General features: G+C 40.4%; 1 long non-coding RNA gene across 1 annotated transcript; it reads left to right on the forward strand.

The window, feature by feature from the left end:
- Window positions 1-4,199: 4,199 nt before the first annotated feature.
- On the forward strand, window positions 4,200-27,640 carry LOC146862362 (uncharacterized). The gene is made up of 5 exons (XR_014978431.1): window positions 4,200-4,332; window positions 4,985-5,020; window positions 22,672-22,833; window positions 25,826-25,903; window positions 26,993-27,640. It is a non-coding gene; the product is annotated as an uncharacterized LOC146862362 (long non-coding RNA).

Genomic DNA, 27,640 nt, shown 5'->3' on the forward strand with positions numbered 1-27,640 from the left:
CCGGCGAAGCCTCGGGAGATCTGTAGCAGGCGTAAGACAGGGCGCGAAGACCACGGGCGCCTGGAAGTACTTGTTACACCATTATACTAGTAACGCTGTGCCCAAAAGGACCACAAAGACTTAAAAAACAAATATTAGAAATGGCACTTTTGCCTGTCTCCGGTTTAACTTTCTATGTAAGATTGTCAAAAAGGATAAGCACGTGTCAAGTATGTGTGCCCATCACAGGCCCAAATGCGAAGTAGGTATGCACAGAACCATAGTACGCACTGTTGCAACCTTGAGAATGTATGACTGTATGTAGAGGTATTAGTGCTGAGGTGAGTGCATCACCGAAGATGCGCAGCAAGGTTACATGCTGAGTTTTGTGTTAACAGTGTGTGCGCATCACCGAGGATGCGCTGTTGCCGCTTAATTTCTATGTGCGTCTGGAACTCCTTTGCCGTTTTAGAATCCTGCGGGCATGTTCCTCTGTCTTACAAGTGAAGAAAACTGCACAGTCCCCGGTCACAAAGATAATTAGCGCCCAAGATGGCAGCTACACTGAGTCAGCGTCTTACGTCACAATTCATCTTGACTGCACTGTCTGTTTTGTGGTGCACAAAAACTGCTGGTGAAATATCCTCCAAGATGGCTGCTATGTCCAAACAGTGTCCTACATCACGTTAACACTAGACTGCGCTGTTTCCTCCAAGCAGGTAAGAAAATGGCTGCGGCGGTCACCGTCAGAGTTTAACGTATGCTCTGCCAGTCCCAAGGGGAGGTTGAGCCCTCAAACTTCCCACTTACTTCCCAGAGGCAGAATCAGTCACAGCAACATGCCAAATGGACTCATTAGGCTCACGACTGCATAACAACTTCGCTGCACACTACACTTTAGGTTCTTTACTGCTACTCTGCACCTCAGTTGTTGTACCTCCACCTGCAACAACTATGCGCAGGCCCCCATTGTCCACTCCTCACTGGCCAGATCGTCACCAACTATGTTGTAGAGGAAGCATCATGGACAACGTTGGTTTACTTAGGTAAGTAACTTTGTTGAAAGACAACCACTGGAAGTGGACACATCCCTTGTTGGCCAGTGGTAAACTGTCCCTCACGGAACCTCCGCAGTCAAACAATAGCGTGAATCTTACAGCTGTGAGATTCCACCATGAGCACATCAAGCATGCGCTAAAATCTCTGCACAACACCTTGCTTTCTAATCAAGGAACTCCACTTCCTTTGTACTCAGTCACCATGAATTTCAAATTGAGGGTATTGCCATTAATGGTGTATTCAAATTCCTAAACTGCATTCTCAGCACCTTGTCATATTACAAAGAGGTCATCTATTAATCTTAATCATAGTATTATATGTTCAGACCACTTTTCCATTTCCAGACCCTGGATCAGCTGCTCCAACTACCAGCCTATATGCAAATTACCATAGCTGGGTGCAAAGCAGGTGCCCATCGGCAGCCCTTGTTTCTGCCTGTAGACCTAACGGTTAAAAAAAAATGTTTTGCTTTAGGCAGAATTCCATCATTTTCAATATCATTTGTTTATGTAGGTACAATTTTAAAGGGTGAGAGCTCAAAAAATGTTTAGTTGCCGTCATTTCATGTTAATGTATTGTGCTTGTGTATAATGAACTCACATCCATAGTTAACAATAGAAAATCCTCCCTTCATGATATATCAAAGATTCTCTTAAGAAAATCCCTGTGTCTTGTATATATGAAGGAAAACCCTGTACGGTGGTCTCAATGTGTTTGGTCAATGTATCTGGACATGTTTTCCAGTAGGCTCCCTTGTGAAGATACAATAGGTCTTACTGAAGGGTCAATAGGGTCTATATGAATCTGGGGGCTCATTTAAAAGGACAAGCATATTCTTCAAAATGTAAGATACCTTCTTCGCTGAATTCTGTTGAAGCAGAGTCAATTAATTGGGTCTGTTAGCGTGTATGTTAAGGGACTTTGTCACAAACACTTTTTACCACTGCATTATTAAAGCAGGCCTAGAGGTAAGTAATGTGTGACAAAGATGCTGTGCAATCATTATTTTCTTTTGCTCACTCTTGCAGGTTCTTTTTTTATTGCTGCTTTTTCCCTATGTCATTGTTTTCCTGATCTTTCCTGCCTTCCTCTTGCTGTTCTCTGAATCAAATTTTGATGCAGAAAAATATGTACCAGTACCCAGAATTGAATGCAGATGCTGGCCAACTGCAATCACTGGCACAATTTAAATTCTTTTTTCATCCCTTTTGTAAATGAAAAATTAACTAATGTGCCTCAATATTATGTAGCCTAACTCAAATTGTCAGTCTAAAGGATATTTTAAGTGCTCCCATTTTCATATTTTGTTACTTTGAACAATATTATCGTGTTGTGAGCTCCCCAAAAAGATTCAGAATCCAAAAAACAGCTCAACCCAAGTCTTCACCTCCACTTACCGGACCGCCAACTGGTGGTGCATTAGACAGTGCCAGCAACATCCTGATAAAACTGGTAATTTGGATGCCATAGAATAGGCTAATTACCGCCCCATAGCCTGACATATCTGTCGGCGCAAAAGTCATGCATTGCTGGAGTTGTGTTGCAAGCATGACACAACTCAGCAATGCATAGGGTAGGCCTGTGCCTATTGCACTGCGTCACCCTTACGCCTGCCATTGGTCAGCTGTAAGGTTTTGACGCATTGGCGTCCTAGAAGTGTCACAGTGAAATCTCATTGATTTCCCTGCAACACTTCTACAACATTTTCTTGTGGGGGAACGCCTACCCTGCATACATTATACCTGACGCGGGTATAATGTGGCGCAGGGCTTTACAAAGTGATGCATCTGCCTAGATTCGTCACTTTGTAAATATGACGCAATGTGGCGCATTGTTTACACCACCGCTGTACCACGAAAAGTGACGCAACTGCGGTGCAAAAATGTCACAAGGCCTTCATAAATAAGACCCAGTGATCCTAAGACCGCCTCGTTTCATGTGTCCATTGAACTCTCTACGAATGATGCCTTTTGATATCATTTGTCAACCCTCACTCATGCTCAGCTGAGCGTATATTCTCTTTTGGTAACTTACTTATCTCAGGAATGAACTTGCAGCTGCCCACATTGACCACAACAGTTGATAACTGTCACTATGGTGTGACCTTTAAGTCTGTCTCCCCTTGAATGTGTGCTTCCCTTTCACGTGTTGCTCACTTGCCTCAATGATGCCCATCATTTGGGTTTTTTGTCCAAATGTGTTTGCCAAGCTTCACCAACATACAACATATGTATAGCGTAGGTAGCAGCATTGCTGTACACACGCAGGACACATACAACAGGTGCGCTGCAAGTGCAAGGTTCCCTGTCTGTGGGAATAACACATAGTACAGCACAACTCATGTCCCGTCTTAAATATACTTTATGAACGGAGCCCGCTGTGTCTGAGCTCTGTCCCATCAAACTTGTGTTAATATACAAAAAGGTATTCTTCAATTCGGACACTTAAATTCTCATTACGTGTTCCCCTTTAATCCAGATTCTGCTGGTATCAAGAGTTACCAGTCACATCGTACTGCAAGCTCCACAGTAACTCAGAGTATCTGCACCCAGAGACTACATCTGCTAAAATAGGTGGAGGCTTCAGACTCTGGGTGAAATACCAGGGAAAAATAATAAATAAGAAATTCATGGGGTAATCATGACCAGAATGACTGATTCACCTAGTAATTCTTCATCTCCAGGGGGACCCTGAGGCGCCTCACTTGTAATCCCTGGTAACTCTGCCCTTCAGAGTTGTCAGTTCCCCTGGTATGGGTATCACGGAGGTAGGGATGGACTTACCAAGGGAGATGACGGGGCCTCAGAATGATGCCCTTAAATTAACCTTGTGAGAATCCACTGCGGCTATGACTCGTTGGAAGACAGCCTCCATCTGTGTCACCTGCAGAGTCATCACACAAGCCACGGTAGAGTTTTACAACGTGGAGTACAACAAACCTCTTGTAAATACCAACAGGAAGTTTACTCACTGCTGTATGAGCCATCACAAGCCCGAGGGCAGATGCGCACGGCATCTTTGTTTACCAAATGCTGCAACGTAGATGGATGGCTTTCTGTCATTTCTCCACTCAGAACGAAACTAAGAATTCACCATTTCTCTTTTTTTTTCTCTTTCCTGCCTGAATGGGGCAAAACTTTGCAGGCTTCAACTGTCCCCGTCTACTACGCAAATGCAGGTGCACGTGCAAGATGCCAGCGGAAAAGAAAAAGATCAATTACTCATCGGTCCATTTTACAAAGATTTCCAGACTTGATGGGTGGGATTTACCTCTCCGGCAAGGATGCATAAAAGGTATGTTAAGCCCCAGTAGCCTATTCATTGAAAATAATCAGCTTTTAGGCTAGCAAGAGACAACACAATACTGCAAGCATGAAGGTGTCCCTTGTGGTCGGTGTGTGCCTGGTCTCTTGCTGGTTAATGCTGGCCGAAACCCGGCCGTTGCTCAGATACCGGGAGCTTCTTCTAACAGTCAAATTACTACGGACATTGGTTGATGACGCAGTAAGTAGTTTTATTAATAATGTTGTTTATGTATTTATTTTGAGGATTTATATGGCACATACAAGGCCTGTTGAGCAGCAGAGCAGACAATAGTATAATATACAGAAATTGCATACAGATGTCAGCAGAATAGGGGATAAAATAAAATTATAAATTAAAATTAAAATAAAACAAGAATACAAATAAAATTACAGGAGAACTAAAGAAGAAATAAACAAGATTGTAAAAGAATCAATAAGAATATCATAATGAGTGGGTTGATCTAATGATTCTCAGGGAAAAATCCCAGCTGGAGCCTTTCACCAAAGTGGGGAGATACGATGAGGCCATTACATACTTCAAGATATTGCGTGGGGAAGAGATTGTAATATCATTCAAAGCATCATTGATTTAAGATTCTTATAAAATATCAGAGTACTGATCAGATTGTGTTTTGTTACAGAACCCCACAGGACTCTACTCTCCAGACGCAGCCGAGGTAAGGACGTAATTTATGTGGCTGTTTCAGCTATATTAGGGACGTGAAAATACCATCTAAGAATTTTAGTTGCCTGATGGTTGTGACAATAGATATTTGTTATCCCTGTGATGGGTTCAATAAGAGCGAGAAATGCAATTTTCAGTTTGAAGTGGCAGCCGTGAAACAGAGTTGCACAGGGGTGTGGGAAGCACGGCAGCCATGTTTGTCCCAATACTGAAAGAAGTGTGTTATCTAGTGAGCTATTACTGGCTGGGATCCTCTGACCCAAAGCACAAGGCATATTCATTCTTCGTATAGTGCTGCAGATGGAGGACAAGCAGAGCATTGAATTAGTCATCGGTATTCTCTTTCGACTACCAACTCTGGCGTGGTCTCTTCCTTGGGCACCACCGTCAGTATTTGAGGAGGAAGATCAACCAAGTGTTAGAGAAGTGTCGTTTGTAAATTGAATGGTATACCAATTCTGCAACAAAGCGACTTCGAATTTTTGCTTCATGATATCCTGGTTGAAAATATCTAATTTCATAATTGTTATCGTTTATTTGTAAATATATAATTATGGTATACACTGGTATGCTTACAAATCCTGTGGCATGCTAAATTATGTTTAAAACAGTAAGAAAAACAGTGGGAGTTCAAAGGAACCTTTCATTCATGTTTTACAATAATGATGAGGAGGTTGATCTTGGTTGCGTATCCCCTCACACAATATGTTTGTTGATGAACACACCTGCAGGAACCGACCACAATCTGAAGCAGTTTACGTTCTGTGTGAGAATGGTGAACGCAAAGTTCTGCAGAAATATCTAAAAACACAATTCAAAGAGGGCGACTCTGAAAAGTTGGAAATCTGCTCCCATTCCGTTATTCCTACGTAAGGAGTAGATTTCCAACTTTTGGGAACTTCACAAAACTCCCTGGAGCACGCCATTGAAATCTGTGATCATCGAAGGTCTACAGTCCGATATGCAAAACTGTACCCCCTGATAATTGCAAAAACATTACAGCAAGTGACAGGAGTGATCAGACGGAGCAAATCTTGTCACAGGATTGTACCAATACAGTCCCATGCAATACAAAAATATTGATGCAAAAGTGCACTGAGACCGGAGCAATATCGTGTAATCTGAGGCCAGATGTCGGCAGTCAGCACACAATTTACTGCACTTGCTTGCAGCCGGGCCATGTTATAGACAGATTGCACTTCAAGCATTATTACTAACTAATACTAACTGCGGATTGTGTGCTATACGAGTGCAAATCAACAAAAGCAATATAATATTAGAGTTTAGTGTCGGACTGGTACAGGAAAAAGCAGGAGGGCAAACCAACCTGGATCTATATATCTTAACAGCTGATGTTTTATCTGGCACCTAAAAACTATGTGAACTGTCTTTTCATTGGTAAGGAGCATAGCTTACCAGAATGCAAACAGTATCATACCTATTCGTGGGACAAATTTGCTTGCAGTTGTGTCTGCCTCTTCCTACAATTTTTAGTACCTTGATAAGCTGAGTGAGCATCAGGGTGAGTAACACCGGCTACTGCAGAGGAGTGAGTGGTATCTCAACAATGCCGACTTTTAGAATTTCACTTAAGTTTTGTGAAAGTAAAGAATACAAACCTTGACGCCTGCACGCAGTCACTGGGGTGCTCTCACCACAGGACGAGAGATGTTTCAATGAGCTTCAACTAAGCCAAGCCCGCGAGCGGGGCCCCTCCTCATTGCGTCGTCGGCTATCTGAGCCCAGACAGATCAGGAAGGTTGTGGTTCTTCTGCATCCTGGAGTACTCTAGGGTTGCCCAGCAAACACTACACTTTCAACACGAGCCTGTAGTCATGTTCACATTGACCACGACCATCAAATCGCTTGTACGAGCACCGATGAGAGTTTATTCTATTTTTTGTACATGTTTGTTGTCATTTGTATATGCTGTGCTGGGAAAAATACCAAGACCCGCTCACATGTTTGCACATGACACAAACGTAACGGTCTGTCAATTTGGGTTTTTACTGCCTTGCATCTTCCTCTGACTTGTCTAATCGTTACCCCCCAGAAGGCCCACACAGCTCTAAATTCATTTCCTTTTATGCGCAGTGCAACAGTGTGTGTGGTATACTACCAGAATATCGAGTATATTGCAGCTAGAATGTCAGCTACAAAAATATTGTGAAGATCAGCATGTATAAGTAAATATAGTTAAATATAGGTATGCATAGATGTTCTATACTTAAATTCACATGTATGTACCTCGACATGTGCGTATGTGTCTGTGTGTATATATATATATATATATATATTTATTCAGGGTATGTAAATAATGCGTTATGAACAGTACATTTATACTTACAAAGCTAATATTTGGTGACATCCCTGCATAGCATTTTGTCTTTTTGAAATAATGATGTTGTAGGCTGCAGAGGCAGGAGTGACAAAAGATTCTAAAGAGTGACATTTTAATGTCTGTATACGTCAAAGAATAAGTGACTGCATCCAACAAAGAATATATTACTACACTCACCTATGAGATTTATGATCCCTATCCATTAATGTGTACACATCGTGGGGACTATTCACAAATGTAAATTTATATGTGAGTAAATCTAGGTGTAAATTGAGTCTTAATGTTTGTTTTAAATGTACTACTTTTGGCTATTCGCCATTTCCAAGTGTAAATATAGTTCAAAGAGCAGACTTACATGTCTTCACCTCCTGAACCTGGGGATGGAGCCAAATTTATGAGTGTAGAGTTACTACTTGTAAACTTTTACCACATAGGCAGAGATCTCTGTCACTTTATGGAGATCTTTGCCACTGTAGTGGACATTTCCCTATCGTAAAGTATGGGGAAATTGTAAAATGTTTATTATCTTTATTAAAAAAAATAGTAAAAATATTTTACGTTAATTATGAATGTAAATTAATATTATGTTTATTTTAAATATAGAACAAAATAAAAAAAAAGCTACAGCATGTATAACCTAATTTTAGAAATAAATATTGAATTAATTTAAATACATTACATAAAAATTAGTTTTTTAAAGATTATTACAAAATCCTGCCTAAAGTAAAATATTTATATTTAATATGTATTACAAACTGCTAAAAGGTTTTTGTGGAGAACCAAAAAATAGACTATTGTACATTTACTTTACATTTCCGTACGTAGACGTTTCTAACTGGTTTGTCATTCACAATGTGTAAATTCTATGCTAGTTAGTACTCCTGGAACATTAAGCCTGTTGCAGTTTTTCAGAAGTACTCCATGAATTATTTGAGAATTCCACAAAAGGCAGAATTATGCTTCAAATACAGAAGGATTCCAACAGTGGCCATTTTCCTACTTTCTCTCCATGCAGCCAGTGAATGACGCCCACAATGTCGTGCCTGATAGTTAAAAGTCTTGACTGGCTAATAATTTTATTCTTTACATCGAACCAGACTTTCTACATTCAGGATATATCTCTGAATTATTTGCCAGAAATGTTTTAAGGCATGGGTAATGTTGGCAATTGCCCAGGGCCCTAACCTTCCAAGTGCCCTCAGCTGAAAGTGATTTTCTCCCTATTTCTCTATACATCTTACCTCTGTATATTTCTTTTTTTGCAATCACCATCTCACTCTTTCTCCTTCAACCCAGTGTCATCCTAAAGATTTTTTGAACACCAGGCAATACATATTTCTGTAAGTTTAGGTATAATTCAATAATGTTTGGCACCATGAAGGCTTGAAATAGTAGATAATGTGTAAAAAAAAACGTCAAAGTTGTTCTGATGGGAGGGCCCCAGGTAGTCTTAATCGGGGATCCAAAAATCCTAAAGTTAACACTGTTCATAGCCATTGTCTCCAGACAAAGAAAGGTGAGAAAGCCTTCTGAGATTAGCACTTTTTGCTAATGAGACCTCTCTGCTTTTTCCGTTCTCACGGTAAGTTATGACCTCAGCAGAATGCTGGAAGCTCATGAGACATATTGGTTTCTAAAACATCAGAAATGAAAGAAATGAGGCAAATGTTTTTAGTTTCAGCTGGAAAATAAAGCCGTTCTGAGGCATTTTCCAGTAAATTGGACGAGTTATGGTAACGGGTGTTTTTAAGGCACAAGTCGTTATGCTCTTTTGTATTCTTTTTTTTAAACCTCTCACTTTCACACAATATACCTGGGAGGAAGTACAATTAAAGCATGCAACACCCCATAGACCAGATTTACATAGGTTTTGCATCACATTTGCGTTACTTCTTTAACGCACACATGATGCAAAATCCTTTTTAGGATTTACCAACCAACACAAAATGGAATTTGTGTTGGTTTGTGAGGCAAAGTAATGCTTTGCGTTACTCTGCGTCAAGGGGGCATCTCATAGGTTGGACATGTGCATTCCTGGGCCCCCACCCATTGTTTTTGATGAAAAACCATAGTTACTAACAATAGAAGAGAGTGTTTTTTTTCGCCAAACATTAACGTCACTTGAAGCAGGTGTTAAAAGAAGAAATACTTTTATTTCTCCTTTCTTTTCTGTCTTTGCCTGTGTGCTGCTCTGTACAGAACACATACAAAGTGGTAAAAGTTTTACAGCTTGTCGAGGCATAGTATTTTGTACAGGTAGGGTCCCCTTCCAGTACAAAGCCTATGCTAGACTCATGCAAACACCCTTGCACCAAGGAGCGTGCCAAATCTCTGTAGGTACGGCGGTTTACTGCTCTCGTCATGTCACACAACACTGTGCAGCAACTTTTGGTGCGGCACTGCATTGTGTGACAGGTACGTAAATCTGTGCCCATTTCTTTCACAATAGTAGACTTCGCATGAATGAAAGTAAAGCCTTACTTGAACAATATAAAATAACTTTGGACAATATGTGCTAAATAAATCTATTTGTTACAGCGTTCTGCAGAGTGTCAGAGAGGCACTTTTGGCTACTTCCTAGTGCTCAGTGGAGCCATAGAGTACATGCTGACAAATATAACAATAGTAGAAAGTTACAAATGATTAGGGCTCCCAGTTTTACATTTTTACACATAGATAGAAAACTGTCTATTTCTTTGTATTTATATTTAAATGTAGAAAAAAGAAAAAAAGAGTATTTTTGGCAGATTGTCAGTGCTAGAACAATAGATATGTCGTATGACAGTTAAAGCAGCTAGAAAAGGACCAGTCTTTAAACAGCTGCAGATGTGCAAGTATTTGTACTGTAATGCTAATTATTTCATAGGTGTTTATTGTATATTGGTGATGCATTATGCATAGCTTCTTTTATTACTTCTTAATGGGAATCCATATGCGTGCTTCCCTGCCGTTGTACCTTAAAGTAATTTGGATAAATGTGAGTGGATACTTTGTTTTTTCAAAAAGCACAAAAAAACAATGATACATATAGATAACATGACTACAAATTAAATATTGATAATACAAGTGGAAATGCCTAATAACAAATTAGATAAAACAGGGAGCCCTATATAAAATCACATTGTATGCGGTAGCGGACAACCACCCCGACACTCAGTGGCAAGCTTTGGCGTTGAACAGTTCAGTCTTCAGGACTTTCCAGTAAACAATGATGTCTGGGTTCATCCCAGAGGTATGTGTACTGATTAGTTCAGTAGCAGGGACATTGTAGTCCCACAAATATGCCTCTCTGCTGCTTTCTTGTCTTGAAGACTCCCCCGATTGGTTGTGGTTGAAGGACAGCTAGTTGACAGTTTTTTAGGGTTGAGCTAAAACATGAATCCAAACATATCCCAATTAGTTAAGATCAGATTACTCCAACCTTTTCTTGCAATAAGAGCTACGTATGTTTAGTGAAAATTATCCTGAGCTACTGTTAGTGTTGTATTAGTGATCAAGTCACATTTGTGACCACCCCATGCAAGATTACCAGGAGTGATCACCATAGTGAATCAAGCAGGGTTGCCAGCAGTAATGTAAAAAAAGCTGTGTCAATTTCAGAAGCCCTCCACATGGGTAATTCATAACAGTCATGTAAAGCCCCACGCACCAAGGTAATGATATTAGTAATATGTCTATCCAGTTCTGAATGATTTATCACTTAAATGTCAGCTGTAAATAGATTTTAGAAATCGAGCCATTTGTTTCAAACATCTGCTTGTGATTTCAGAACACACACATTTTCATCTGGAATGAGCACTCTTACTTTTGGTATAATATATATATATATATATATATATATATATATATATATATATATATATATATATATATATTATCTACTGGCGGTCGCCAGTAGATAGTTATAGTTAGGACCGTGTTTCCATAGGAAATCTGAAAATTCTATTTTGAATAACTTTGGCGCCGGTTGACGAATCTTCGCAAAATTTTCAAAACTAATGGGGCGCTCCGCTCAGCTCCTACCCTGAAAGTCTCAGGGGGATTCGTCTAGCGGGGTCGAGAAAAAAGGGGGGTCCCAAAACGTGTTTTCCCCATGCATTTTCCCATAGGACCTTTAGTCGAAGGTACAGCCCGAACGGCTGAACAGAATTACTTGAAATTTGGCAGAGAGGTAGTCCTCAGGTCAGGGATGTGCCTTTTGCATATATGGAGTCAATCTGTTCAGTAGTTCCTGAGAAAATTGCAGTTAAAAGTACATACATATCTATAGCCGCGCACCCTAACGTGTGCGAGCGTAATTCTGATTGGTGGTTACATGTTAGTCAACATTCGAATCGGTCGAAATCAGGAAGTGTCGGCCGCCATTTTGTTTGTTTTCAGTGCGAGAGTGAAAAAGGAAGGTGGCGAACGTGAAAAGGGGGCAGGGTAGAGAGTTCCTGACCCCCTAGCCTTTGTCAGGGGGTCCCTGAAGGACCCAGAAGGCAGAAAAAAACATTATTATTATTTTTTTTTTAATTCGCGGGGGTGCGCGCACCGTGCGCGCACCGTGAAACCCCCCCCCCCAAAAAAAATGTAATACGTAGTTTATTGTAAAATAAATATATAAAAAAATAATAATACATACATAACTTAGCATTTAAAAAAACGTACAAATTCACTGAAAAAACCATAGGTTTCACACACGGTATAGTTAGGAATTAGCATTTAAAAAACCTTGCAAATTCACTTAAAAAACCATAGGTTTCACACATGTTATAGTTAGGTGGATATTTCACTCGTAAAAAAACAATGAAATTCCCCCGTTATAGTTAGTTCAGATAACTATAACTCGCGCGACCGCCACTCTATCACAAGGATGATGTCATGAGTGATGTCATGAGTGATGACACTGACCATGTCATGAGTGATGTAATATGTGACGTCATGAGCAGGATTGCGGGTGCGCGAGTTATAGTTATCTGAACTAACTATAACAGGGGAATTTCATTGGTTTTTTTACGAGTGAAATATCCACCTAACTATAACATGTGTGAAACCTATGGTTTTTTAAGTGAATTTGCAAGGTTTTTTAAATGCTAATTCCTAACTATAACGTGTGTGAAACCTATGGTTTTTTCAGTGAATATATATATATATATATATATATATATATATATATATATATATATATATATATATATATATATATGATAATTCAACCAGGACGACAGCTTCTAATTTAGCAGGCTGGGCTGCACACAAGAGAGCTACTTGCAGGTAGCTGGAGAGCTACAAATACCTCATGATCTACTCGTTGGAGAAGCCTAGTTTAGATAGTTTTCTCAGGTCTTATGAAATTATTATTTTGTTTCTAAACATGAGTAATAGCTACCTATAAAGTGGTTGTTCAATCATTCTAAAATATAGTTCATGCATTTGTCAGTAATATTGTGAATTTTGTATAAGGGCAACTTAATTTCCAGTCACAGGCTCTGTCCACCTGAATCCGTAGGCTCCCAGCCGCGCGAGGTCTTGACAAACCCTAGCTCCAGGCACACTATTACGATTTTCGGTCGTAACGACTAGGATAGGCAAACATGAGTATCAGAGGTGCCTCACCATCACGACGCTGCATTCCCCCCCTAGTGCAATTGGATATATTCTTCCATATTCATTCCCTAGTTTATACCTCTGTTAAACCCCAGTTCCTTTGCCATATATGGAACCCGAGATCGTAGGATGTGAACGTCACGATAACTGTATACACTGTTTATGCCCCTTGGTAACGAATCATCAATCAATACAATTGTTAAGTATCCTTACAGGATGTATGATCGAACACGACCACTTGAAGAATATGAATGATGTACAATGTATGAAATGTGAAAATGGCAATAAAAATAAGTTTAAAAAAAAAAAGGGCAACTTAATTTCTCTCTTTCCATAGCACTGAAAATATAAACCGTGTGTGCGCATTACAGCTAATATGTCCAGAGTAAATCTTTGTGTGGTCATTGTATTTATTTTGTATTTTTATTTATAAACTTATATATATCGTGAACATGACCCAAGATGGTATCAGAGTGCTTCACAAGATGTTTGTACAATTATTTGTTTACTTCTGGGTTTATTAAAGCAAGGTGTCTGCAAAGTCAGGTGGTCATAGGGCCACCTACACATTTTTTACTTGAAAGTGTTGTCTGAGTGTGGAAAAGCCATTTGTGATAGTAAATTGATGTACTGTTTCAGGGTACAACTTGAACTGTGGAACATCCACATATGTGGTGGAGGTCATAAAGTAGAATATGAGTCGTTCCAGGCAGATGTATGCAGTGAACACCCACAAACTCATAATTTGTTGGTATTTGCAAACATTTATCAGAATGTTTTCTACCTTGAAAATGCTCTCAAATGTATTCATACCAAATGTAGTGGTCAGTGCAATTATAGTATGTCAAAGCCTTATAGGTCTTGGAAATTTAGATGCCAGTGTAAATCTTTGCATAATTTACTCATGTAGATTTTGTGACTACTGGAAGTCGACGTGAGTAAGTCCATAACTGTCATACATTTCCAGAAGTATCACATAAAAGTTGGAAATCTTTCCTAAATGTAAAAGGAAAACTGCCGGAGCAACTCATAAATAAACAAACCCTATATAAACCCTTACCAATAATCATACAAATCTAGATCGTACATTCTTTTAGTACTTTTTATAAATGGGTATCTCAAGAATATTTCTACTGTCATTTGTATTATGTACTCCTGCTTGGCTAGTCAGTCTTTCCGCTTGTCATTTTGTAGTTAAGCTTGGCTCTATACCAACCACAGTAGCAATAATATGTAGGGAAGGGAGAATTCAGCAAAGCTCACCTAGATCAAGGTGTCTGTTTAACCAACACATCTATTTGGGTAAACAAAATTGTCCGGGTCATTTAAGACTCCACACTGTATAGTGACAAGAATCACTGAGACTTCACCAGAATAATTAATGATAGGTTTAGGATGCAATAAGACATTGTTTTTGCTTCCACTGCCCTTTTAACCTCAAAGTCCTGTTTGTGACTTAATGGCATAGGTGTCTTTTGAATTATTAGACTTATGATCATCTAATCTATGGAGACAGACACATTTTTCCCTATGTAAGATTTAAATGAATTGACACAGTCCCAAAAACAGTTTAGAGAGTGGAAAAGTAATATTAAATAGAAATGGTCACAGGGGAGCATGAAGACACCCACACGGATCTAGGAAAAAGACTGAATCTTCCAGCCCATTTGTTTGCTGAAACACCTATCAGAATCAACATGATGAGACTGTTACCATCTGCTTCACTTAATCTGTCTCTGAAGAGCTGAGCAAGAGAAGCCCCTGAAGACTGCTTTCTATGCAGTTCTGTACTTTGATGGCCATTACGTTGTCAAGAAAAGACACTTTGAGAATCATAGCTCTGGCTGGTAAGATGACCTAGGATCCAAAGAAGCTTTATATTGTCGCTTCAACTTTCCATAAATTAGGGTTGAAATCATCTCGATTAAAGTGTACTTAGAAAAGATGTACAAAGTTCTCTGTCTACTGAAAACCCATAACTAAACTCTGTCCCACTATGAAATACAAGCAGTGCTTGGCCTACTCCATTGTTATCACTTTCAATTCAAGTTTTATATGAAACAGAAGTGTCGCAAAAACATTTTAGGGGCAGTTTTTCAGGAGGCAGCACATTTTTTGCAAGGTTTTCTTTGGCAATAAAAGTGGTAATGCTGTAGGTGTCTCAGCTCACTTCCTGTTTCAAACAAGATCTTTTATATAGGGCTTTATCACTTGCAAATGAGAATCCTACCCACTGCCATAGGAGTATTGTCCATAATAGAAATAGTGCCTTGGTTCAGTCCAAGACGGGGGAGTACAGCACCATATTACACCACGGGAGGAGGCGGAGGTTTAGAAATCCTGATCTTCCTGGCAGGATTTTGGGGGGCCAGAAGGAGTATGCAGGCCCTGTGGACTCGTGCACTGATGTGGTTTAGTATGAGACTGCCTCATCTTTCCAGGAGTCACCTACAGCCACTCCCAGCAAAAAAGAGTATTACAGAGCTGGTCCATGAGCCTCTGCTCTTAAACACAGTGCTAGTGAAACATCAGACCAAAATGAACACTGGGAAGTGTGCCATCCCACTATCCAAAATGCCTTTATTGGGGTATGCATTTTTTTCTACCCAGAACAAATGTGAACGAAGCACTGTTCATTTAAAGAACCCAAGGAGGGGACATCCTTCAAGATACCACAGCTAATTAAGTCTTACAATGGATGTGAAATGGTGATAAAACAGAGGGGCTGTATTGTCTACCCACAGAGCCATTGGCAGGTCTGGAATAGAAATTCCTGCCCCATAGTCCTCTGAGTCTATGGAGCACAACTCCTTGCAAGGAGACTTGGGAGTGGTCAACCACCAGGATTATATTTTAAATGGTCTCAAATGGTTAATTGTACGTTGTGTCTTTTCAGAGCTGGATGGGCTAAGCAGTGAGCATCTCACAGCCGATTCATTGTTGAAAGCAGCTCTCTGCACCATAATCGACTAGAGATTTTTTCTGCATCCCACATGGGCAATATTGTAGACCCTTCCATATCTTGAGTAGATCTTTATGAATCTGGTAGTTTTCCAAACACTTGTGATACGGAAATAAAGTGGAGTACACGTTGGGATCTCCTGACATGATGAACTAACAGAGTGACAGAGGCACATACAATTGTACTGATCCCTTTATCTGTAACGGGTTGGCATGGTTAGATGTGAAGTTTATTGCACTTTGGGTTCACAATCAAAACAAGCACTAGCAAAACCAACAGGTTTGCCTTGTCTGTAATTCTAACAGGAGGCACATGGTGATGCCAATATTCTATATATCCCAAATTGTGAGAAGAAATATTATTCACTTCATCTATTACATAATGGGGCCAAGTGCACAATGTACACATTCACAGTACCCCATGGGTCCGTAGTTTGGATCTCATTAGCTTGACAAAAGTCAGTGAGTGTTTGAGATTGCTCAGCAATCCATCCATTAATTTGTTCTTTATGCATTTGTTCACCCCAAGTGGGAAGGGTATGCCCAGATTTGGGTTGCGTGCTCACTATGTCACTGGATTCAATCTAGTCTGGCTGATGAGGGGTGATACCCGAAACTGGTCCCAGGATGCTTGTTTTCCTGTCCAGGGAGGGCCCAGTCTGCCATTTCAGGCTCGACTGCTCCCTTTGGAGAAGGGTCAAGACTGATTTGCATATGGCTAGCTCCAAACTGGGGTGGTATGATGAGCAACAAAACAATGGATTTAACCCAGATCTGTGACTGCGGGTGAATGTTTGACAATGTTCAGCATTTCGCCTATCATCGTTTTGTGTTGCAACAGTCAGGTTCAGCAGAAAAACTGCAATTTTACACAGCTAGTTCCTTCATTAAGTCATCGGGACCTGGGTCCATGAAAGCAAGAGCCATACGACACCATGATACACCCTTGGTTTAAATAGAACAAACTCACTGTATAGTGCCTTGCATTAAGTTGTAATGGGTTGAATTGGAGCTGCCACATCAAGCACCTGAAAGAAGACTCACTACAGGGTACTTAGCCCAATTTCAAATTTTCGTAATCAAGACTCACCACATGCAACTGTTAGAGGACCATAACCACCTTTAGTGATTATATCAATATTTAAAACATTTAAGGATAAATAACACACTCAGAATTAATTAAATGATATAACCAGGCGATATTAGAGTCATACTTTGGATAATTAAATAAATTAAATGTAATTCTCTATTGAAGGTTGATGCTGATATCGTCTGTCCTACAATATATACATACATTGGTGCCAGTAGGCGACAAACTGGCCCAGTGACAACAGACCTCCAATCAGAAACTAAGTAGTTGGCCATTCATCATCATCAACAACATGTCTGCCAGCATCCCCACACAGATATACTGCACAGAGAGGCATGCATGTGGTACAAGTGCAGCATGGTAATCCCTTAAGTTGATGCACAAGTGCCACAGTGGTCCTATGGAGATGGGCACACTGGCAGATCAAACTGCTTTGTTACAGTGCTGATCTACCACTCGCCTTCTCCGCACACAAGCAACAACCCAAATCAGTGCTTAATCTGTTGTCCATAGATCCCTAGGGGTCTGCAACACCTACTCAGGGGGTCCACAACAGCTTATAAAATGAAAAATTCTTAACAGAATAATAAAGGGTATATAAATAAAGAAGCAAAATGTAAAACCAAAAATGTTTATATGTTCCATAATTGTGAAGGAATTTGAAATTGGGTGCTAAAATTAAGTTGGATTCCTCAGATTGATTCATGGGAGCAGTGCAAATGCGTCAAACAGATTATAGTATGGATGACGGGTGGCCGCAGTTGAGTTCAGAAAAGCCCCAACCTTCCCATTAAAATTAAATTTTTATTTTTCAGATTTGTTTTTTAATTAAATGCTTGTCTCTGTATTTTTGTGTATTGTTTTGAGGTTCAAATCATCGAAATTGCTTAAATCGGTATCCCCATCATCTAGTAATAATTCAGGGGTTCCCTCGGATGCATGTTCCTTGAAACGTTTTATTACTTTTATTTTTTTCTCGCAGCAGCTATCAGCAGCAAAAGAAAGGTGTTTGCATTTCAATGAGCAGGTCTGTGTTCCTATTTTAATAACCAAAATCTGGCAGATGGAAATCTAGTCCTAGCCACAGGTTATTACGTTCCACTGCGTTCCATGTCAACGTTTTGAGCATGTCTGTTCCATTATAGGCAGGGAGCAACCATGTGGAAACCCCATTTGAAAGGAAGCCCCCTCTTACCCTCTACCTCTAACAGTAAGCCTCATTCTTGACCTGCAGTTGAGTCTCTGTGGTGCAGCAAGCTTGGGTCGCTTATGCTCCCACTCACAGTTCATGTGCCCCGGACCCGGAATTCCCCCTCAAAGCAGTAACCAAGACTGAATTGTGTGTGGTTGGATTGCCTTCTGTAGTGGTGCAGATATGCCAAACAACCACTGGCAATTCTAATTCTTTTGGCTTTTGCATAATAAAAAGATTTTCTGAAGGTCCAGTAAGACCCAGGGAACAGGTAATAAATGGGCCGAGAGACAAATCAGAAGTGCAGTCTTCCTTCACGCACACATAGAACAGAAACTACCTATGCATTATCTGTGCAACCTTATGTCTTCAACACACGGAAACTGCATGAGCATCGGAGGTGCAAGCTTCCTTCGCACTCAAATTCACCTGCATTTATAGCATCCTCACACACACAGAACAGGTATAGTGTAGACATCAGAAGTGGAAGCTTCCCTGACACACACAGAACAATTATGGTATGGGCAACAGCAGTCTGAGACTTCTCCGGGAGCGCTCAGAAATGGCAGGAGTAGGGGAGACTCCCCCTCACACATAGAGCATGCACGGCAACAGCAGTGCTAGTTTCCTCGACTCACAGATCAGTCACAAGCATAGACAGTGACGGTGCAAGATTCACAAAGGGAAAAAGCGAACAGGCACAATACCTGCAGTGCTATAGAGCAGGCTGCAGCATGCAAGCTTTCCTCACACCAAAACCTACAGCATGGACAGTAACAATGGAAGACACACACCTGTAATTGTACATTGTATTTGTAAATTGAATTTATATAGTGTTTACTATCCCTAATGAGGCACTGAAGCGCTTTGCGGCGAGTAGCACGCTACCCTGGAAACCAAGATAGATAAGTAGATAAGTACAATTCTCTTTTCTTTTCTTTGTGCATTAGTTGTGTTTAGTTTGTGCTCTTGATTTCTTGTGTTTTAGTAGAGTTTAGTGCAGGGATAGAACGATGGGAATGGATTTGAAAGGAGAAGCAGTATGTTCTTTTTATAAGTAGGAGCCGTATGTGCCTGTTAGTTGGGTGACATGGCTAAAAAAGGGGGGGAAGTTTGGGGGGGAAGTTTGAGAAGGATGTTTGGGGATGATAGTAGTCAAAAAGGTTTGGAATGAGACAGAGAGAAGTGGGATGGGGCAAAGGTTGGAAGCAGGATTTTTTTTATATAAAAAGCTGAAATGAATTTATACATACACATATGCATGCGTGGTAAGGGTCTATTGGATGTAGAAAACCTTTCTATATAAATACCCATATGTGCACAGAAGCAGTAATACTTACCTAGTCTAATATGCACATTTATCTTGTGGTAAAGTATGCAATGTTTGTCATGACATTTTAAAAAGTTTTAGTAGCACGCATCTATATGCACCTATATGTACATAGAAGCAGCAATTATGACATGTACCGTGTGGTGTAATTTATATTTTTCTCCTTATATGACTCTATCTGCTTATAAAGGTAGCTATAGTTCAATGTACAATGACACATGTGTAATAACAACTTCATCTCTATAACACGAGAAGCATAGTTGGCCATGCCTAAGTATACTGTTGTGGTGCACTGTTGTGTAGTGAGCATAGTTGTCATGAGCGGAAGAGCCAGCTCTAGAATAATCTTCGGAAGCTAAGATAGTTGTCAGTGGATCTTATGTGTGTGGGTAGTGAATTTCATTGTTTGGCTGCTTGAACAGAGAAAGATGTTCCACTCATGTTTTTTTTTTCTTGTATGTAGGAACGGTAAGGCGGGGAGCCATTCTTGAGGGCTGGTTACTTTGTTGTATGTATTTGTGGATTTTCTTCTTGATGAAGAGTGTTTTTTTTGGCCATATATTGCTTTGTGTGTGATACAAAGCAGCTCGAAGATGGGTCTTCTGGCAACTGGTTGCCTCAGTTGTGACAGTGCCTCAATAGAGAAATGGGAGATATGTAGCAGCTGTGAGCAGCGGCACAGGTCTGAGGTGCAAAACAAAGTTAAAATGCAAAATGATAAAAATCCCAAACTGAGTGAGAAAAATACAGTAACATTTTATACACAAAAGGACAAAATCCAATAAGGGGAACCAAAGATATGAATGTTTTAAGTTTTAAGTAAAAATAGCAAATAGAAATAGCTCAAAGAAGCACAAAGTGCCAATGATGATCAGTGATCGCTGTACAGCAGGACCTAGGCACAATTTGATGCTGAGCCGATGCAAGTGCAGTGTTCATCCTGGTCAACAATTTAACCTTCTGACTTTAGCCCTTTAAGTCCAAATTCACCACAGGAGTACAAGCTAAAGTGCCCCAAAGGCCCCAGGAGAGGCACTGAGAGACTCGCTGGGAGTCAGGCACAGTCCGGCCCAGGTCCAGTTGAAACTGATCAGCAGTCAACTGGAAGAAAGGACTCCTGCAGCTTGTTTAATCCCCGTAGCTTGAACAGGAGGTCAGCTTCATAACTCTTGAAGTACACTCCTTTGCCCAGGATACAAGATAGAGAGCAAGTCCATTCTTCTAGGGATCTTTTCAGATTGCAAACAGCAGGTTCAGTTCTCTTTTGATCTACCGCGGGTCCAGGAGTGTTCTGAAGAGGATTCCTAGAGATGCCACAAATATGCCAGACATGAGCTAGTGGGTGGGAATGACCCCTGGGCTCACCCATAACCAATGGCTAAAGGTTCCTGGGGCTAACCCTGCCCATTTTGGTCATTTTAAAGATGGCTGAATTCTTTGGCCAACTAAACCTGGGTTCTGAGGGTTGTGTGTGGGGGGATATACTATGGTAATCCTAGAGTTCACCCATATTTTACACCAAAATCCAGTTCCTGTACTCCCAAGAAACCCAGAGACAGAAATCTGGTAGAACAAAGCAAATTTCTTCAGCAACTAGTGGATATACAAGAATTGTTTGGTATTCTGCTCTCGCCCTTTGAAGTGCATCTCAAGTAAGATAAGTAAAACCCCAGCAGACCTGTGAAGCAGGTCTTGACACTCCAGCATGATCTGACACTTTGATGTCAACAATAGGCTCAATGTGATGGGGGCTGGTTTGGCTGGGGGGGGGGGGGACAAAGTAGGGTGCAGACCTGGGTGTTCTCTACATCTGATTGTGACAGGGTAGGCCTCTTAATCAGGTCCCTGGGCCCAGCCCACAGGCCATCTTGCAAGGGCACAACAACACTTCCCCACACCCAAGACCATTTGTCCCTGTCCTGGGAGCAATTTCACAACTATTCAAATGCCAATTACTAATGGCAGAAATAGGAGAGCAAAATCCAGATTAGCTTCCAGCGATTTCAGGCAGGGGAAAGGTAAATTTTTAAAAGTAAATTTTCCTTAATAGTTATACAGAAAACAATTTTACCAATAAATTGGAGTTGGATTAGCTATTAAAAATAGCCACTGCAGGGGCTGGCACAAAGGGTCCTGTAGCACACTAGTGACATTTAGGTTACAGGCCCTGGGTATACTCTGCATCATATACTAGGAGCTTTTTGGGAAAGTTAAATATGCGAATCAGGTTTATACCAAATTTACTGTGCTAAAAGGGGGGAGCACAAGCACTTTCTTGCTGGTTAACAAGCATAAAGTATGCAGAGTTTTATGGCCAACAAAAATAGGATTCAATACTAATCCCATTCACATGGATTTTTTGTCGTTTCGGAATGTATCAAGGTTGGGTGTACGCTAAAGCAGGTACCAGGCAGAGGCACGGGTTTGCTAAGCTCGCCTACTGACTGAAAATTGGAGATGTTAATACTATTAATATAATGTGCTATTTCTCCCTGGTTTGAATTCATCACACTATGTCCTGTGAAGGCAAAATATTCTATAGCAAGATGTATCAGTTCTGTTTACAGCAATGAGCAACTTCAATAGCGCAATGAAACTCTGGTGTACATGTGCTCTATAAACATTCATAGCATAACACAGTAAACTCTTTCGACAAAGTAGGGATAGGTAATAGATCCAACTACTTCTTGTTGAGGGAGCTATTTCTTGAAAGATTCAATGTGTTGTCTTTTTTAGTACTTGCATGTAACTACACCTACACGTAAAAATGATGGAAGGAACTACTTACTCTTGGAGGTCCTTGGGTGTGTGGTTAATTAGAGCATCTTTATTCACCACATTTTATCTGTGAAATGCTTTTATATTGTGACCTGTGGTGTAGTCAAACGAAAGGATAACAAAATACAACACAGAATATGTTGTGATAGCCAAAATGTGACCTATTACTAAAATGTTCCGCATTGAAGAAACGTCATCCTCAAGAGAGAGGGGGAGTCCTCTGTTCTGAACATCTCACTTCATTGCCCAATGCAAAATAATATGTGAACAATGTGTTTGAAAATGAAAATGTGGCAATACTGCTTTTTAGTTGATATTAGGCAATGGCTAACAAATCAGCACTTGTGATTTTTTTCTCCCAGGGAAAGTGTTTGCAGTCTGCGCTTGAATGCTTCCAGGATCAAAGCTCATTGTTAACGGAAGTGACTGGGTCACAAGTGACTGGATCAAACTCTTCTCTCTTCAAAATAGCAATGAGCAAGCTGAAACCGAGACGGAGCGAAAGATTTCCAGAGCTGAAAAAGGTATACCTTATCATTTTCTAAAGTATCCAAAAGGTCAATGATACTGTATGGCACGGTATGTTTGTCATAGGCTCCTATAAGTGAGTATGATGTCCTACATCTGACAAAACCAGAGTTGGTTGGGCCACTAAGGCCCAGGGGTAAGGAGCGATTGAGCCCCACCACTTTTACCCTCTACCTCTAACAGTACGCCTCCAATACATTTAGGCCATCAGCTTGCTTACTGGCTTTTATATGCACAAAGCCTGCTTTCCTCCTATACATTTGTAGTGTGTATACTTATGCAAGGGGAAGTTCAGCATGCTTACCTTAAAAGGGCCTAGCAAGTCAAAGCTGTTGTATCGGCCAAAGCAAAGCCCTCACCAGACCCCCAACTCTTCTATTCATTGGCTGTCTTAAGCTTGGAGGGAGAAGTAGTCATACAGTGAGTGGATGAAGATGAGGTGGGGCCTCTACCACTCCATAGCAAGGTATCACTGTCCATCAGGGTCAGCAGTCTTATGAAGGGAGAAGAAGGGTATCTGGAAGGATAGAGTCAAAACCAATCTGCCTGAAGTTACTCCCTTGCCTTTCCAACTTTCTACTGCCATTGTAATATCTCCCCTCTCCCTCTCGACTGTCCCACATCCCCAGGGGAAGCTGCCCTGGAATGTGATAAGCATTCTGGCACTTTGGGCTACATTGCGCCATGGCAGGCACCCTTACACCATAGTGCAAGGGTGTCTGCGTTATGGTCAGAATAGTTGATGTGCAGGAAGCTGCACCTTTCTGCACTAGAATTATCCTTGGGGGCTTTTTCTTCTTTGCATGTGTACTGCACAATGAAGTACACATGCAAAGAAGAAATAACAAGGAGAAATAAAGATATTTCTCCTCTTTATGCAAACCTAAGGCAGATGAACCACATTGGCGCAAACCCATTTCTACAACTCCTTGTAAATATGGGTTTGTGTCAAAATACATGGGTGGATGCACAGAATGCCCATCAACCAACCATGCAAAGCCTACCTGACACAAAGTAACACAAGGTAGGTCGCACAATGTGCTGTGATGTATTACTTTTTCTTACAAGGCCACGCAAATAAACATTTGTATGGCTTTGGAAATACAAAAAAGTATTTTGGAAAATGGCTGCATCAGAAAAGTGATAAAACCGAGATGCAAAATCTTTGGAAATCTGGGCCTATGTATATATGGGTTTGCGTCAGAATTCATGGGTGGATGCACATAAGCAGCCATGCACTGCTTGTTCAATTATTTACCAAACCTCTTCATTCTGGGAACCAAGAAATTCAGTTGTAGCACTCCTCCCTGCCTTTCCAAGCTATATGTGGTCTGCTGGTGATAGCTATCCGGCCTTACAAGAGAGTGTTCTGTAAACCTTTGTCATCTCAAGCACGGATCTCTTGCTCTTCTAAATGACGATTCCTTGCATTCTGGTAAAGTGAAAACTCTGCATTTATGCTGCCATACTAACTTGTGTGTCAAGTCCTCCAATCATTCTGCTGTCCCTCAACTTCACTGCCCTTAGCTCAAGTAATAGTTTGCCATTTGATCTCGCTGTCATCTCATATCACCTCTTGAACGGTACTACAGGTACTTATTATCACCTTGGAATCATTCCTTAATGCATTACTGACTGTGCTGTCTGAATTGTGTTTTCTAAAGAAGAAAAAAACAGAAAAGACCTTTGCTCACGTACCTTTCTGCTTGTGAGTCATTCACAGACATTTTTCATGCCAAACACTTGAAATGCTACTCCACAAATAACTGCAGTAACTGTTTCTGGTGTGGAAAGAGGTTGGGGATACCACTAAATTTTATGGATGAGTAAAGGAATTTCTCCAAAGGGAGAAATATTTTCCTTGTGACAAAAAAGAAAAGGTTAAACATCAAGATGCAAATTTCCACTTGAATGAATCGTATAGATTTTCCACCCTTTGGGAAATCTGCATTAATTAATATTGGACAGGAGGAGTACTTTTAGAAAATTATGATACTTGTACGTTTTGTGGGGATGTTTATGAATACTAAAAGAATTCTTACTCGGAGTAGATTTTTAACTTCTTTAAGTAGGCAGTTTATTAATAGGACTCATGGTACCCAGCTTTCTTTGTTGTGATGACTTCCTTTCAGCAGACAAAAAGCATTTACATGTCTAAGCTGAGTTGCCATACACCCACTTGTTTCCCAACACCAAGCACAGACATATTTCGAGTAAGTTTGTGAAATGGATGGTTGGGGGAAGTGTGCACTTGAAAGAGAAATAGACTGAGACAGAGAAAGGGAGAGACTTGCTGTTTGCCCACAAAGCTCTTTTAGAAAAATCCCCTTCATACTTGAAAAATAAACTACGCCCGACACGCACACTGAGATCCAGTGACAAAACGTTCCTCTCTATCCCTCAGATTCGGCTCTCCAGATATGGAGGTAGATCCTTCTCTTACACCGCTCCAAGAGCATGGCACCAACTTCCTGTCCATCTGTGCGGCTGTGCAGATTTCGGTCAATTTAAGAATCTGTCGAAACCCTGGCTATTCTAGATCTATGACGATGGCTCCTGAAGAGGTTAGCGCTGACATACACCTTTGGGTGTAATTCGCTGCTCTCTAAAAAAGGTTATCATATCATATCACACACAGAAAGAGAGAAATAGACAGAGCGAGAAAAAGATGGAGTTTAATGATGCATGTATTGTACAGGAAGAGACATCTGTCTACCAGTATAAAAGCCAACGATTCTTCAGTGGGTAGAATGCAGAGCTTGTATTTGTTACGTATGCTTCCTTTAGACTCCTCATGCGCTTCCACTTTGGTTCATTCTGCAGATTCTTTGTATGAACGAAGTACATCATCGTAAACTGATATGCTTGTATCCGACTGTATAAACTAATAAATAAACTTGTTTGTAAAAATGAATGCTTGCCTTAACTACTGGCAGCACAACATGAATGATTACACGTAAACCAATATGTGACCTCTTTTTCTCCCAGCAATGTAAAGCATGTGAATTTTACCGAAAGGAAGCACCAAAGAATTTTCTCATAAGCATGGAGTCCTTGATACAGAAGGTAAATATTTCAATTTTGGCTTATGATTTCGGTTTCGGGATGTAATTTGCTCAAAATCACTTTGGGAAAGTTTTACTAAAATTTCCCTCGGCAGCAAATTGTGAGCAACAAAAGTGATTCCATTTATTACAAAAGTGAACTATATTGGTTTGTTAAAAATTCAATTTACTGCGGAAGTGAATCATTTTGTGAAACAAATGAACCGTGGGTAGATTTATGAAAATTGTCATGCAGTGCAGCAAGTCACCTTGTTGCGCTTCACAGCGTGACAGAGAAAGGGCAGGAATGCGCTGTATTTTAAGTCAGTACGATGCATTCCTGCTTTTTCCTGCGCTGGCACCCTTTTGGCAGCCTAGTGCCAACACAGGCAACCTTGCACCATGGTGCAAGGGTGCCTCCGTTGCATAAGGGTTGTTTTTTTGCGGGAAGGAGCTCCTTCCTGAACAAAAACAATCCTGAGAGGCATATTCAGCTTTCTATGTGTGCTGCAGAATGCAGCGCACATAGAAAGAGGAAGTAACAAGCAGAAATAAAGATATTTCTCCTCGTTACGCTTTTCCTGGAAAGACTTATCTTTTGGGCTCATTCCCAGGTTTACCAATTCTGGTAATTCTAGGATACGCCACAAATCCATGAGAGTTGTGAACACCCACACAGCGCCCATGGAATGCCTTCCCATGGCAGAGTAACGCAACACAGCGATTTGCGCTGCGTTGCTTTACTCCAGATTCATTGAGCCACTCAGGGCCACACAAAGAGGCCTTGCGTGTCTTCATAAATCTCAGTTAAGGTTTGTGTTGCGGATGTACCACATTGCATGGTGCACATGTGATGTAAAGGGGATCATAAATATATGCCCCTGTATCTTTAAAAGTCCAACAATTCTTGGCGGGAAAAACTGTTTGCAAAAAAAATTATTTGCTGTTCGCACTTCCAAATCTAATTAAAAATCTTCCTCAATATACAGCAGGGAGAAGCCGTATATTTTTCAGACTTTCAACATGATTCTCAGTTTATATAGAATCTAAATAAACTTCAACATGGTGCCTTTATTATATGTTTGATGTTTCTTTCGCATTTATGTTACAGATATACAATCTGACTTGCAATGACGTGCATGTAAGAAGCTCCCAGATTGGAGGACTGAGCTCTTTGATTGTGTGCCGGGACAATGCCACCCTCAAGAATACCAGGCCCTAACATCTTCTTAGAGTGTAGCCATATAGGGAGGCATGGATTGAAAGTGCTGCGGACACACATTGAGTTACTATGGATCTTCCTTACCTTCAACCTAGTTGACATTTTCTACTTACATGTAATACAAAGTTCAAACACATTGAAAAAAAGTATGTGAAGTGCGACAGCACTCTTTAAAGCTAAACACTATGCTGCATAACATTTTGTAAATAATATATATTTGTTTTTTCATTATCCAGTATTACTCTTGCTAATGTATACACATGCATACAGACGTGACTTGTATTTTTTTATCATTTATATTTATTTATTGTTTGTACACCCCATACCTGAAAGTTAAATTGTTTTTAACTTATGTTGTAAACATTTTATGAAATGCTTGTTTGATATCAACTGAAGTATTTATATATAATTAATTATTTCTGTGTATACCAATAACATTTTTTCTTTCACTTCTGAGAAGTGGAGGCCTGTAATACACTCAATATTTATTGCCAGTGCTATGCCCCCAATAATCTAAATAAATATTTAAATTTTAAA

Source organism: Triturus cristatus, chromosome 2_2 (genome assembly GCF_964204655.1).
Source record: "Triturus cristatus chromosome 2_2, aTriCri1.1, whole genome shotgun sequence".
Classification (NCBI taxonomy): domain Eukaryota; kingdom Metazoa; phylum Chordata; class Amphibia; order Caudata; family Salamandridae; genus Triturus; species Triturus cristatus.